The sequence below is a fragment of the Arvicanthis niloticus genome, chromosome 23 (genome assembly GCF_011762505.2).
Source record: "Arvicanthis niloticus isolate mArvNil1 chromosome 23, mArvNil1.pat.X, whole genome shotgun sequence".
Classification (NCBI taxonomy): Eukaryota; Metazoa; Chordata; class Mammalia; order Rodentia; family Muridae; genus Arvicanthis; species Arvicanthis niloticus.
This window is the reverse complement of record NC_133430.1, coordinates 44,078,406-44,091,512: the sequence shown is the minus strand read 5'-3', so window position 1 is coordinate 44,091,512 and position 13,107 is coordinate 44,078,406. Positions and strand designations below refer to the sequence as shown.

At 43.9% G+C, this 13,107-nt stretch overlaps 2 protein-coding genes across 7 annotated transcripts in view; one reads left to right on the top strand and one right to left on the bottom strand.

Annotated features, from left to right (window-relative positions):
* Nucleotides 1-13,107, bottom strand: part of L3hypdh (trans-L-3-hydroxyproline dehydratase) — a 642,804-nt gene that overhangs the window by 421,536 nt on the left and 208,161 nt on the right. The gene's annotated exons all lie outside the window — the stretch shown is intronic.
* Daam1 (dishevelled associated activator of morphogenesis 1) overlaps nucleotides 1-13,107 on the top strand; it is a 162,949-nt gene that overhangs the window by 37,077 nt on the left and 112,765 nt on the right. Inside the window, exon 2 of one of the 6 annotated variants that reach the window (XM_076922036.1) lies at nucleotides 1,157-1,251. The exons of the other annotated variants lie outside the window; for them this stretch is intronic. The gene's annotated coding sequence lies outside the window, so the exon portion shown is untranslated. The remainder of the gene's footprint in view (nucleotides 1-1,156; nucleotides 1,252-13,107) is intronic. 6 annotated transcript variants of the gene reach the window in all.

Here is a 13,107-nt window from a genome sequence, read left to right as displayed (position 1 = left end):
TATCTTTTCAGCAGCCTTTTCTATAGCTGGCTAGAATCTGCTTCTAACTGGAGTCTCAACACACTGAGCCAGCACTGCCTGCTGTACAGACCCAGGCATTAGGAAGCTTTAGTGAAGGCCAGCGGTTGCCTTATCCCCAGAATTCCTCACAGTTCCTGGTCTTCTTAAAGTTAGACTGTTTGTTCACTGGGAATCCAAGTTCAGTTAGAGCACCCTGCTTGGGCTTCTTGAGAACAACCTTCATTTCCTTTCTTCTTGAGTCCAAAGATGGGACGTTGTCCTTTCAGATCAATAAATGTAAGGAAAAGGACATTAATGAAGGCGACTGGGTGGTTGGTCACCTGCATGCTGACACTGTCTCCCCCCAGACACTCCCGTTTAGTTTGAATGTGTTCAGCTGAGCCCCATGACATGTTTTCTTAGGCCTTCAGTGAAACCAGGCAGATCTCTGAGCCAGCTGCTTTGGAAGAGTTTGGGTGGAGCATCCATGCAGCTGGTGCTTGAGGTGGAGGGAGACAGGACCTTAGTCATCAATCATCAGATGAATAGCCCTGAAGACTTAGGGAAATAGCTTTAATTAGACTTAATAGGGGGAAATTCCCTTTCATGAAAAGACTCCAATTCCCTCCCCCTCCTTTTGGGGAGTTGGGGGTCATTGCCTCTAGCAGAAACCATCTTTAACAGGGTTCTTTTGAGCTACTGGGCATTTGAAGTTTCAGGTAGTTTTCAGGAGATCAAATAAAAGAGATTAATGCAGAATGTAAGTTTTCTGTCCAGTAGTATTTTCAACCAGCAAAAATTGGAACATGAAAGGTTTCTTTCTTGTGGTGTTGGGGATCAAACCTGGGTCCTTGGCTCACGCTTGGCAAGCCCCATCCCAACCTAGCTGCAGTCTGTAAGTGGGGCATTTATTTTGAGTGTGGCTGCTCGGCTAGCCGTTTGTCACTGCCTTACAGCCTGGCTCCTGCCCATGCCTTTGATCCCACACCATGCTCCCTTTTCCTGTCAAGGGTTTTCAGTGTTTAATGCCTTTGCTGCTCTGTTTGGGCACATCTAGCTCTCTCTCCCCCGAGCCTTTGGTCTCTGCTGTAACAGTTCTTTCTGTACATTTTTGCTTGGCTGCTTATGGTCATCACTTCTGATGGATCTCCTCAAGGATGACTTTTGTGAGTCTGCATCTTCCGAAGAGTCGCCTTCTACCCCTTCAGAATCCTGTCACTCTCCAAGTAGCCTGCTCTGTCCATCTGAAATGTAAGTCATGTTGGTCTCCTCCACAGGGGCTCATGCTGCCTGACCTACTGCTGGATCCCCAGTGTCTAGAATCCTGCCGGAGGATGTTCAGTATATGACTGTTCAGCAAATGGAGTACTTTATAAGTGGTTTCTAAAATTTCCCCAAACTCCCCTGGTTTCATGTATTTAATGAACAGCCAAAGTTGACAAACGTTTCTGTAAGCTACTAAATAGTAAGTGTATTAGTCCCGAGAGACAAAATATCTCTATGGCAGCTACTCAGTGTACACATTGGCCTGACTGTGATCCAGTAAAACTTTATTGGTAAATATGGTGGAGGCGTTGCCAGCTTAGCCCATGTTTCTCCATCCTACATGTTGTGGACTCTGGGAAGGGTGTGGGCTCTCTGGCGTGAGGCTCTGTTTGCCTGGTTTGCAACCGAGCAGCTGTATCTATTCCTGCTCTACTAGGAGAGAAAGAGAAACATAAATTGTGTACAAACTGATAGACACATTCCCAAAGAGAGACTTAGCACAGGCAGTGGGGCATGAACTGTCACAGAAGAAAACAGTGGCACTCCAGTGGTGTGGAGCTGAGGCATACAAGGAGAATCAAAAGCTGAAAAGTTTGTTGGCCATCCTTGACCAAGCTCAGCCAATATAAGATTGTATGTAAGCTATTGTGGATTAATTTTCATATATAGTACCTTTAGGAAGCAAAGTGAGCTGAGCCATAGAGTGGTTTGCATGACTTTTTCCTCTAAAGGAAGAATATGCCATTGAGAACTTGTGTTTACAAATGTGTTGAGAATCAGGATTGACACAGGCCTTACTGTCTTGAGTACGACCCTGCCACATGCCTGAGCTTTCCTTAAAGCCAAAGAACTCTTTCTTTTTCCCACACCACTCCGTGAAGCAGGAGCCAGCTGGTCAGTGGGAAAAGTCTTTGGCATGCCATTCGAGACATTTGAAGAACTGCAGACGCTCAGTTGTGTACCCCAGTAGTTTCCCTCTGGAGTTAATGCTCTGTCAGTTCTTCTGGACAGTTAGAAGTGGGCTTCCAGGCATCTTGATTTAACACACTAAACAGCCTCATTAGAAGCCAAAGGTCTGGGAGGGGTGGGGTTCAGTTTTTTGTTTTTGTTTACCAACTACGATTATGTACAGGCATTCAGGCGTGTAGGTGTGTGCGCGTGTGCGTGTGCATGTGGGTATCCAATGCTGTATATAGGATTTGAGATTTCATTTGCCAAGTGAGGCCTCACAGTTATCAAGAATCTATTCAGAATTGATCCTCACATCTCATTTAATTGCTGCATCTTCAAATTAGTGTGAGTCTTAGAGGAAGTAGTTTAGTCTTTTCTGGTCTCTACCTAAACGTCAGGTGACCTCTAGAGCCCTTTTTCTAGTGTGTGGCTGTGCTTGAGCGAGGTCACTCAGTTTTAAGGCAGATGGTAGGCCCAGCAAGGCCCTACGTCGTTAGAAGCTGCTGGCACATGTCCAGGTAGCATCTTCCTATCTTGTTTCTATAGAATCACTGGTCTCTGCAGGATGACTCGTGGAGTCTGAAGAATAGCACTGAGGCCTTGTCATCAGTGAGCATGTGGCCATTTAGAGACAAACATGGAGGTTCATGGGTTTGTGTTAATGTCACTGTTCACTGTCCTTGGTAAGATGAGCCCCTCAGATGTCTTTCATCTTTTTTTTTTTTTTTAATCTTTTTGCTTTTTAGTGAGGCTTCTTGTGACCTTGCCAATGTGAGGAAATTTTGGATATCCTGAGGCAGATAGCTGTCACAGCACCTCAAAGAAGTCGTTCTCAGACTGTCTGCCATAAGGAGTGGGCAGCTGCTCTTTCCAGCTTTCTGGTTCCCTTTTAAGACCTAGGCATCCTCTAAAGCATCATTATAGCTCATCTTTTTTCAAAAGCCTTCCGAGGTCGTTCTCATTGGACATGCCCCCTTTCCTCTGAACCTCCTGCACTTAATACCCCTTTAGTGAGTTGCTGCTGTGTCTCTGTCGGCCTGTCTGGAATGACTGAAGTCCAGTGTGGTTTCATTATTGTTACCTTCCTATCTGGATAGCCCCATGGTCTGGGTCTCAGCTTCCCTTTCCTTTCCCTTTTCTCCATGTGGCTTCTGAAGTGTGTGTGACCTATGAAGTTCTTTGTTTCCAATTGGGGCCATTCAGCTGCTTATGGGACAGATGGACTGAAGGCTTAGTGAAGCTCTAACTACCCCAGCAACACCTAGGCTATCTTCCTGTGACTGATTTTTGTCCTAGTAGATACATCTTGAAAGTATAATGCCTTATCCAACATCAGGAGTGTACTGGTAGCAAGCATATAGTAGCCATGTTCTCTTATGTTCTTCCATTGTAGCCTTTGGATCAAGGAGACTTAGCCCCCTGTTGTTAGATCATTCTAGAATGGGCTGGCTGGTGTATAGAATATTGAGGGGAAATCCACTTAAATTCATGTCTCTGCTCTGCTACTTTGAGTGGCCTTGTGGAGCCACTTTAAGTGCTCAGAGATAGTTACTTAAGGAGCTGGAGAGATGGCTCCAAGCTTATTGACCTGGTTCAATTCCCTGGAGCAACATGAAGTGGAGATCTAACTCTTTCCCCCCTCCCTCCCCTTTGTGTGAGTGCTGCCGTGCATGGATGTGTGCCCCTCCCTAGTAAGTGTAACTTTAAAAGATGCTTACTTATCTTTAAAGGAGAAATAAAAATGATACCTGGTACCTATACTTCTTTCTCCCAAGATTGTTGGAAACATCACCAAAGTATTGAAGGAGTCTGGAGGTGTAGCTAGTAGAATATGTGCCTGGGTGCACAGTTCTGGGTCTTGTTCCTCATCTTTGCATAAATTGGGCATGGTGATGCACACTTGTGATCCCAGCCTGGGTTATCTCAACAAAGAACAAATAAATAAATAGCCTCTGCAGGGACGGAACTCACATTGTTAAGAAATCATGTGGTGCCCTATGTTTAACACTAGGCGTTTTGTGGTTATATCAAATAAGTACTCCCAACCTGCAATTACAACAGCTGTCTGTTAACCCACATAAGGGCCTCAGTTCCACCTGTCACACCCAAGTTAGAAAAACAGGATGGTGAAGTCCAGTTACACATAGTTTCCCTGTGTTATGCTTAGTTATTTTCTAGATGGGAGAGGGGCGTGGCTAATGCATCTTACACTGAGAGCAGAGTTCACATCCTCCTCGCCAGGCCCTTCTCTCACCTTCTCACCCCCCTCACCTAGTCTGATACCTTCCCTGTGACATCTTCTTTTGTAGGTTTGAGAGTGGAAACTCCTTGACACTGCCCCACAGTTTTGCCTTGCTGCCTGCTTGACCCTCCCTGTTAACCCACATATGTGGGTTTTGTATTATATACCCTGCCTTCTTCAAACTCTGTGCCCTTCCTTAGGGGGTTAGGCATGCATGGCTCACATTTCAGATTACAGCCTGGCTAGGAAAGCGCCATTAGTATTGTTTCTGAAGACTCCCGAACTAGCAGTAAAGGTGATTTCCACTTTTTTTTTTTTTTTTTGGTTTTTCGAGACAGGGTTTCTCTGTATAGCCTTGGCTGACCTGGAACTCACTCGGTAGACCAGGCTGGCCTCGAACTCAGAAATCCGCCTGCCTCTGCCTCCCAAGTGCTGGGATTAAAGGCGTGCGCCACCACTGCCCGGCGATTTCCACTTTTGAATAACATCATGTACTAAAACTTCTGCTATTTCTAAGCTTCAGTGAGTAAGCCTGTGGACAGGCATAAGGGTCTTCGGAAGTTATCCTGGCAAAATTTACTCAACCAGAAACCGAGTAAAGGAGTGTTACGTTTGCCATGCACATTTGTGACCAGCAAAACCTTTAGAGCCTTCTATACAGTGAGACAATCATGTTTGGATTTGTGGTGTCGTGGTTAGGTTGACTGTGAGGTTGATCCTTAGAAACCAGTAAAGCTGCTGCTTGAAGGAGGAGGGGTTTTTCATTACTGCTTCCCCTCCCCTCCACTGCCATTCTGGGGAACAGAACCCAAGGCCTCTCATATGCTCAGCAGCTGCTCTACCTCGGCACTATCCCCACCCCCCACCGAATTATAAATCTGTGATACCTCCCTCTCCTGGTTAATTTCTTTGTGAGCTGACTGAAGCTAGAGTTATCTGGGAAGAGGAAGCTCAGTTGAGAAAATGCCTCCATCAGATTGCACGTGGGCAGGTCTACAAAGCACGTTTTTGCATTGATGATTGATTGATGTGGAAGGTCCCAGACCACTCACTGGTAGTGATACCATGCCTGTGCCTCTGGTCCTGGGTAGTATAAGAAAGCAAAGTGAGGCCAGCCTGGTCTACAGAGTGAGTTCCAGGACAGCCAGGGCTACACAGAGAAACCCTGTCTCAAAAGACCAGAGGTGGGGAGAAAAAAAGAGAGAAAGAAAAAGAAAAAAAAGAAAGCAAAATGAACAAGCCTTGGGAAGTAAGTCAGCAAGCAGTTTTCATCCCTGGGCTCTGTTTCAGTTCCTGCCTCCTGGTTCCCCTTTGAGTTCCTGCCCTGACTTCTCTTTGTGATGGACTAGAACTATAACCTGAAATAAGCTCATTCTTCCCCAAGTTGATTTTGATCATGGTGTTTTATCACAGCAGGAAACAGCACACCAGGCTTTTAATATGAGTACAAATTGGTTGAGGTGCTGAATACTGGCTGTCCATCCACATGGTCTCTAACATTTGGGAGATGCTCAGTAAATGTTTCAGTAAATATTTAAAAAACAGCTGCTGGTCAAGCCGACTATCTAAGCTGCAGTGGCTCTGCCTAGCTCAGCCACCATGTTCTGTGGCCAGAGGCCATGTGTGCTCCGAAGCTAGAAACAGCCAGCCAGAAACACCAGCCCTGCCACCGACGAGACACCAGCGTGGGAGATGGCTCTGTCAACCACTCGGGCTCAGTGCAATTGAGACTTTAAATGCTTAGATTATCCAAAGGCTTATATATTTGGTAATGATCAATAACAAGATGCCCACTCAATCAGAGGTGTAACCCAATACCCAACCTAGATATATCAACTACCTTTGACTGCAGGAGACACGTGAACATCTGCCTCCATGTTCCCTTCTCTCTCGTCTCCCTCTCCCATCTCCTAGCTCCTCTTCTTCCTCTCCTTACTCCTCTCACCTTAGCTCCTCCTACAAGTAAATGCTGGTTTCCATCTTGTTTAAGAAAATGCAGCATGAATTGGTGTCTTTCTTTTTTAAAGACACTATAGGGGGCAGACATTTTGTTTACATTGGTCTGAATAGCCAGGGGAAGGAGTGCACTGAATCATATAGTGGGAACAAGAGACATTTGGTTTGAGGTCATATAGAGCTGGTAGTTAAGCGATGGCACACAGACCTGCTCATCCCTCTTACCCCTTGCTCAGTCCTGCTTTTTTCTTTATTGGCTTCATTCGGGGATAGTTTCTAATTTATGTTAGAAAGGGCACCTATTGTAAATTACAGGCAAATGCAGGCCTTCATTATTGTGATTCAAGGGAAAGCAGCACTCTCATCTGCAGCATTCATTTACCCAAAGACTTCCGAGTCTTCCCTGGGTTCCATACCCTCTCCGTTCCAGTCACTGTCCAGACGATGGTGAATATGGGCGTCTTTGATTGTTTGCCAAGTGTCTGCTACTGGGATTGAGAGGCATGGGTCTTGCCAAGTGTCTGCTACTGGGATTGAGAGGCATGGGTCATCTGATTAAGCTCATTAGTGGAGTTACATGGGTGAGGAGATGGTTGTTCCCTCTGTGTGTCTGTCTCTGACCTCTGTCTCTCTCTCTCCATGTGTGTGCATGCTTATGTACTTGAAGGACTCCTTCCTTCGGTTCTGCATACTATTAACTTTTATTCTGCGTACAGGTCTATGGTGTATTACAGGGACTCTGAGGCCATCTTGAAATTATGCATATTACTTTGTGTATGCTTACAGAAATTTTTTTCTTGTGCTTAAAGAAAAAGTTCTTCTGAGCATGTTGTATAACGTGCTCTTTCCAATAAAATTAGTAGAGGGTTTTTGTTCTTAAGTTTCTACAAAATTTTTGGTATGCCTTTTGCCAAATATTGGGAGAACTGGTAGTTTCTTTCTCAACAGTGTCTGCTGTAAGGTTCTCCTGACTCACTCTTCCCTGCCTCTATGTGTCCACTGGAACCTCTTTTGAATGAAATTCAGAAAAAAGGAAAATAGTTTTGAAGACTTGGCTAAAATTATGTGTCTTCAACAGTTGGAACCAATTTTGTGAGTTTTTTGTGTTTGTAGTTGGATAGCTTAGCGACTGTGGTGGGTACTAGTAAGCATAATAGTCTAAATAAAGTACCTGCTTCCTCGTTTCTTAATGGTTCTTCCATGAAGACTTGTTAGTACATTGCCAGTTTTCTTCTCCATGAGTAATTGTGGGCTAGAGAGAATCCTGCTCTGTGGGAGGGGTTCAGACCTTGGGGCCAGTAGGAGCTGCTTCCTTCTTTCCACTCATGGACAGCAAGATCTGGACCAATGCCCCTTGTTCAGAGGACCTCGGTGTCCTTGGGGCTGGACTTGGCAGTGCGCATCCTCCTTGCTAACCCTGGATGCAGAGCTTCCCTCCAGGGACCACAGACTTCCTGTCCTCCTGCCCCTCCACCCAACAGTAATCATGTTATACGGAGGGTCGATGCTCTGATCTTTGTATTCATGCTTGGCTGCTCAAGTAAAAGCAGAGGAAGGTGCTTGTGGAGTGGACCCTCTGACTTCAGAATGAGGCTCAAATGAGGCCACAGAGCATCCCAGAAGCAGGTCTGAGACAGGCTTAAGGTTTCCCTTGAATCAATGTTCTTTTTATCTAGCTAGACCACATTTCTCAGGCAACACTTTAACAATTTGTCCATAATTTGTTCATTTCCTCATCACACATATTAGGTGTAAATTCTTTGAGGACAAGAACTGAATTGGTCTTTTTCTCTGTTAAAATCTCAGCATCATTTTGCAGCAGTAGGCAGAATAGTAACGGTGATGATAATGGTAAAGTCAACATGTTAATATTTACATGTATCACTCAATCTGAACAGCTACCTGTTGCCTGGGCACTAAAATTCTTATTTTACAGATTAGAAAACTGAGGTTCAGACATATAGGCCTGAAGTATACACTAAAAATACTTAGTAAGCAGTTGCTGAATGGATGCTGGCATGGCCAAAGTTCTTTGATACTCTTATGTAAAAAGATGGCAATTCAAACAACTGCCTTGTTCTGATTTCATAGTAACTCTGAGAAGTTTCTATTAGGGAGGTTGGGAACTGCTTTGATTCTGACCTTCCGACCCTGCTAGTGTCACCACGCCCTTAAGGTCAGTGTCCAGGGCAGCTCGGAGGCAGCTCTGGTTGTACATTTACCTGTAGACCTGCCGCTGCAGGGTTCTCCACTACTTTGTGTAGATGTTGCCACCTGCTTCGTACAGGAAGGAATTTCTTTAGAAATAGAAGTGCTGGATCTTGTTCTGACAAGCACCTGAGTTGGTTGGGGTAAGAAAGGCCCTCTTCAGGGTTCTTTGTCTAGTGTGGCATTAATGTAGGACCCCTTGGAGGACCCTTCTGTGTTAATGGTCTTACTTATACCAGTCAGGCACTGTGTGAGTCCCCGGCCTGTGTGCAGATGAGTACTCACTGCCCTGTGGTTGGAGGGCTTCCCTGCTCCTCCGTAGCATATGACTAGCTCTAGCTGTGCTTTTAACCCCTCAACGTCTGGTTTGGCTTGTTCTGCCCTGAGCTGTGTCCCATCTCCCAGCGTGATCAGCACAGCTTCTGTCCAGTTGCTTCATTACGCTTTGCCCAGTGTTCTGGTTGTATGTAAAGGAGAGACAGCTAGCTCCACAGCAGTGAGGTCTTTGTAGGTGGAAGTGGAGGCGTAGTTTGAAATCCTAGACATTACATCCCTGAGGCACCTCTGAACTTCCTCTCAAGAGCATAGGGCTTCCCACTCCTCAGTGCTTCACAGTTAGGGAACCTGGACGTTACGGACACACTGAATTGTTACTTAGATTATTTGTTCTTGCTTATTGAAGTTGAGGGGAAAGCCTGACCGCAGCCCCTCTTCTCTGAAAGCTACTTGGGATGGAATAGTGAAGACCAGGGTCCAATGTGGTTGTGAACTAAGGTCTAGAAGGACGAAGTTTATGTCTGCCTCCTTCATTCTTGTGGAACAAGACTGATCATGCAAGCAAGTACCTATTAGCTCCTTGAATGAATGAATGAATGAATGAAGAGAAATTTGCAGATTATCATCCCATACTGAATTGTTCTTTGAGAATTTGTGTATGTGGGCAGATGAATCATGCCTGCCCATAATTGTGCCTGTGAACAAAAACTAGTTTGTGTGTGTGCACGTGCACGTGCATGCACGCGCACATCTCTGTCTTCATGTTGATTCAGTGTCTGCTGGCATCCATCCTGGTTGATTTTCCAGTATGAGCAGGTACCATTGTTAACCAGAATATTTTCCACTGGGTTTTACCGGACACTCCTTAGTAAGGCAGCTCTATGTTTCTAAGATCAATGGCCCTAAAGACCAGTGTCTAAGGGAGAACATTTATCAAAATTCTCTTTGCTGTGGACTGAGAGGGACACCTGAGGCAAGCAGACTGTTCTGGGGCATTATTCTTGTGGGATAGAAACTAGTACCTGTAAGGTAGCCAATGACTTCAGGGTGAAAGCAAGACTTGGAGCCCAGGGAGGAAGAGGGGTTCTGTTCAGAGGTAAGCTCCTCTCCTCTTGTATCTTCAAGTGTGCTGAACGCTTCCTTGAAATGTAAAGCCCAGGTTTTTTCACTTTGCTATTTTGGGGTCTTTGAAAGTCACACCTGCCTTTTATTTGGATGTTAATTTTCTTCTTATTTTAACAATTGTTATTAGTGTTTGCTGGTATCATTTGTGATCAGCCGCCTGCTTCCATGTGATGCTCCTTTAGAAAGGGGCATCTTCACTTCCCTTGACTCTGCATGCTTGTTTAAGATTAGGTCTACACAACAGGGTGCAGTGTCTGCCAATTCTATGGCTATATACGGAGGATCTAAGAAGCCTGACTTCTCAGACTAAGTGAATTCCTGTTGGGCCAGTCCTGCTGATAATAATCTAAGCAGAAAAATCTGTATTACATATTTCTGATCTTGACTATAATGCTCTGGGGTCTACCACCTGGGTGCTCTGAATAAAAAGATGCCGTTTTACTTCAGGAGGAAAAAAAAAAAAATAAAATAAAATAAAAAGCACTGACATAGGGGTTCCAAACTGTAAAGTTGGGGTGGAAATAAGCAGCTATGAATTCTGTAGGTGCAGTTAAGGTGACACTGATACTGGCTTCTAGTGAGTGTGATAGCCTCTCCCTGTCTCCTTATTCTGAGGAGCTCAGAATCGACTCTCCAAGAGAGAAAGTTCTTGTTCATCTTTGCTTTTCACAGCTGAATGGGATGTTTACGGTTCAAGGACTAACGGTTTGGAGCTGAGTGAAGTGGGAAATCACAGAGACCAGGGCATTCTAGACGTGCATGTGCAGCAGGGGCGCAATGGGGAGGCATCAGGGGAGCAAAGGGAAAGAGCTGGGGCACAGTGGGGAAAGCATCAGGGGCCCAGCTGGGAGGCACATGGTTGTCTGCTCCTGGTGGTGGAGATAAAAATTCAAGCCAATCAGAACCTCTGGCGTGTTGAGGAAGCTTGACTGAAAATTGCCTTTTTTTTTTTTTTTTTAATTACCATGTTTATATTCCTATTATTATCAAACAGTCCAAAACCTACTATCTGGTAAAACTAGAAGTTTTAAGGGCCCCCTACTGTTTTCTTTTGTTATCATGCTGTTTATGCCACCACTACAGTGGAAATCTGTTTGCACCACATCCTAGCCCTTCTGCTTGCTGGCTTGTTCTCTGAGTACCTCTGAGTAGCAGCTGTTCAGTGGCTGCCGACGTCCACTGCGCTGAACTTGGCACTGAGTATATTGTTACTCTCTTTACGTGCATGTTAACACTGCGTGATATTTCCTCAGGCTCATTGTCTATCTTACAATGATTTTTGTTGGTGGCGTTGGGTTGTAGGAGTTTTGGATGTTAAACCTCCTCCCAGGTTCCACAGGCCGCCTCTTCACTGCCCATCATGAACAGGCTCCAAGTTTCACAAGGTGTCTGCTTCTGTTGTCCGTCCAACAAGAGTGATCAAATTGAACATCATAAAAGGCCTATACTTTCAATTTTTTTTTGTTATTTTCCTAGTTTTAGAGTTGATATTAGGTCTCCAGTCTATTTTTATTTATTTATTTTTGTATCCAGTATCTGATAGTAGCCCCACATTGCTACCTTTCTGTGTGTGGATAGCTTGCTTTTCTGTGCCATCTGATGACGAGACTGTTGTTTTCCATCGGTGGTTCTTGGCTCCTCTGTGAATGAGCATGCCTTGATCACCTGTGCGAGGGCCTGTTCAGGGTTGCGTTTTGTCCCACTGGTCTGTGTGTCTGTCTTTGTGTCAGTACTGTACCACTTCGGTTATCTTTGCACTCTGGTTTCAAATCAAGAAGAGTAAGATACTCAGCTTTCTTCTTTTCCCTCCAGAGTCATTTGAGATTTCACTTTCCTGTTGGAATAGATAAATTTTTAGATATTTATAGATATATAGATATTATAGATAAATAGATAAAAAATAATATTTTTTCTTTTATGCAAAGAAAAAATGTCATTGGGATTTAAACAGAGATAGTAAGCTGTTGATTGGGTGCTACACCTTAACAGTAGTTTCTTCCAGTTTGGGACTCCATCTACATGCCTATTAAAATTATTTTTAAAAATGTTTTGTGATTTAAAGTGTACAGGACTTATACCTCTGTAGTAGAACATTATTTAATTTTTAATGGCCTATGTAGAGGCCGGAGGACAGCTCAGCAGTGGAGAGCACTTCTTGCTCTTGTAGAGGACCTGGCTTTAAGGCCCAGCACCATCATGGCAGCTCTCAACTGGCTGTAACTGCCGTTCCAGAGGATCTAACACCTTTTCTCTGGCCTCAGTGGGCATTAGGCACACCTCATGATGCACAGACATAAATGTAGGCAAAACACTCACAAACACAAAGTACAAGTAAATAAATAAATAATAAATAAAGCACATATAAATATTATAAACCCTCATTACATTTCAAAGATATATTGATATTTACATTTGATAATTGAGGATAGAAAAATTAATTTAAGTCTCACGTCAAAGAAAAATTTGGGACTGAGGGACGATCTTTCCTTCTTCTGGGCTCTTGTCACTCTTCTCCGGGAGCCGCCTCTGACCGGCTTGGGTATTTATTATGTTATCACATATCACATGTTAAACTTCCTTGTATTCTCGAACAAATATATCTATTTTATAATTCTGGTATGACATTTTTACTATGCAACTTGGGCTTCTGATTTTAGTTAGACCATTGAATATATCAGAAAATGTGTCATGTTTAAAATTTCAGGTATAATTGACAAGTACAAATTATATTTATATAATTATAGTATATTGACATTGTTTTTAATGTATACTCTATTCTGTGGAGGTAACATTCCAGCATTGATGGCTCCCATATTTAGCTACTTACTATTAACTTTTGGCTATTTAATAATATCCCTCAAAATCTGGAGTGTAAAATATTAACCTTAGTTCAAATACAGCAAGCTTGGTAATGGCATAGGAGTGAGGATTTACAACAGAGTTTGTGTCTTATTTCATTTGGAACGAATTTTGCAAGAAAGACAGTCTGTAGTGTCTGGTCGTACTGAATTGCCCAATAAAGCAATTAGTGTTCACACCTAATTATTTAGAAAATTACAAAGTTGGGTGGAGAGGACACACTG